This window comes from Pygoscelis adeliae, unplaced genomic scaffold (assembly GCF_000699105.1).
Source record: "Pygoscelis adeliae isolate BGI_AS28 unplaced genomic scaffold, ASM69910v1 Scaffold78, whole genome shotgun sequence".
In the NCBI taxonomy this organism is placed as follows: domain Eukaryota; kingdom Metazoa; phylum Chordata; class Aves; order Sphenisciformes; family Spheniscidae; genus Pygoscelis; species Pygoscelis adeliae.
This window is the reverse complement of record NW_008825409.1, coordinates 6289021-6290683: the sequence shown is the minus strand read 5'-3', so window position 1 is coordinate 6290683 and position 1663 is coordinate 6289021. Positions and strand designations below refer to the sequence as shown.

Sequence of the window (1663 nt, the reverse complement as noted above, 5' to 3'; positions counted from 1 at the left end):
ACAGGAAGACTTCAAGTACAGACTGAAGAAAAAGCGTAGCTACGTTTCAGTAATCCATTTGCGTGGGTCCACATTCCTTATCAACTGACTAGTACTAACATGTTATGGTGAGGGCCTGGGAAATATTTAACTAAGTTGCTGGACTGCTCTCCAGAACTGACATTAGAGTAAGCTGCCATATTAAGAATAAAATTATCTGTTAACGTGAATTTAACTCCTTATAGTATAAGCTTTACCTACTTCTGTCATGGAAGTAATTCTGAAACACCAAATGCTACTTAAAAATCAAAAAGCACTTTCTAAGACTTCCAGTGACTTAAGAACGTGTACTTTACCACTGGGTCATATCAAAGTTTATATCCACCTAAATCTCTAACTGGAGTATTTCTCCTCCTAACGCTCAAATATTCTAGAAAGCCTGCACATTAGCTGAATCTCATTTATGTAGTTTCAATAACCTTAGAATTAACCTTAACTAACTATGCTATCAGTAATGAGACTCTTCAGATACGTCAGTGCTATCCACTACAAATACAATTTTCAGAGAAATACAACTGACTAATAGTTTCATTGGTTTTATAAGCAATTATATTTAATTTTCAAGAAAATTAAAATTGGAAAGTGGAAAGTAGAAAATGAAGCATAATTGGTATACTTTGTTCAGAAAGGGATCTTTTCAAATTGCATGTCTTGATATATAGTGACTAATCTAATACAGTATATGAAAACAATTGCCTTTTTAGAGCTGAAATAATTAGAAACAGTAAGTTCAAGAAAATATTGCAGATATTCTTACGTACATTCATCTCAACAATTACAAACAGCATCTCTTCAGGTTTCAGATACCTCTTTTAATAACACAAAGTACTTCAAGTGAACTGAACATATATTGGAACTGTTTTACAAGCTCCTTCAGACCTCACTCACAGCATAAAGGAGTTGAGACTTTCTTTTCATATGGTTTCAGTGTTCAGAAGGAATATTCTGAGAACAAGTTTCAAAGAAAAAAATACCTCCTTTGGATTGACATGGCACTGAGATTTCTGACTTTGCAAACAGAGAAGGACTTGTGGGTGATGTCATGGTTGGAGGCTGTCTTGGGCATAGCGATCATGAAATGATAGAGTTTTCAGTTCTTGGAGAAGTAAGGAGGGGGTCAGCAGAACTGCCATCTTGGACTTCTGGAGGGCGGACTTTGGCCTGTTTAGGAGCCTGGTTGACAGAGTCCCTTGGGAGACAGTCCTGAAGGGCAAAGGAGTCCAGGAAGGATGGACATTCTTCAAGAAGGAAATCTTAAAGGCGCAGGAGCAGGCTCTCCCCATGTGCCGAAAGATGAGCCAGCAGGGAAGAAGACTGGCCTGGCTGAACAGAGAGCTTTGGCTGGAACTCAAGGAAAAAAAGAGAGTTTATGACCTTTGGAAGAAGGGGCAGGCAACTCAGGAGGACTACAAGGATGTCGTGAGGTTATGCAGGGAGAAAATTAGAAGGCCAATGCCCAACTAGAGCTTAATCTGGCTACTGCCGTAAAAGACAATAAAAAATGTTTCTATAAATAAATTAGCAACAAAAGGAGGGCTGAGAAGAATCTCCATCTTTTATTGAATGTTGGGGGAAACATAGTGACAAAGGCTGAGGAAAAGGCTGAGGTACTTAATGCCTTCTT

General features: G+C 38.4%; 1 protein-coding gene across 1 annotated transcript in view; it reads right to left on the bottom strand.

Annotated features, from left to right (window-relative positions):
* ZPBP (zona pellucida binding protein) overlaps positions 1 to 1663 on the bottom strand; it is a 33517-nt gene that overhangs the window by 8906 nt on the left and 22948 nt on the right. The window lies entirely within an intron of this gene.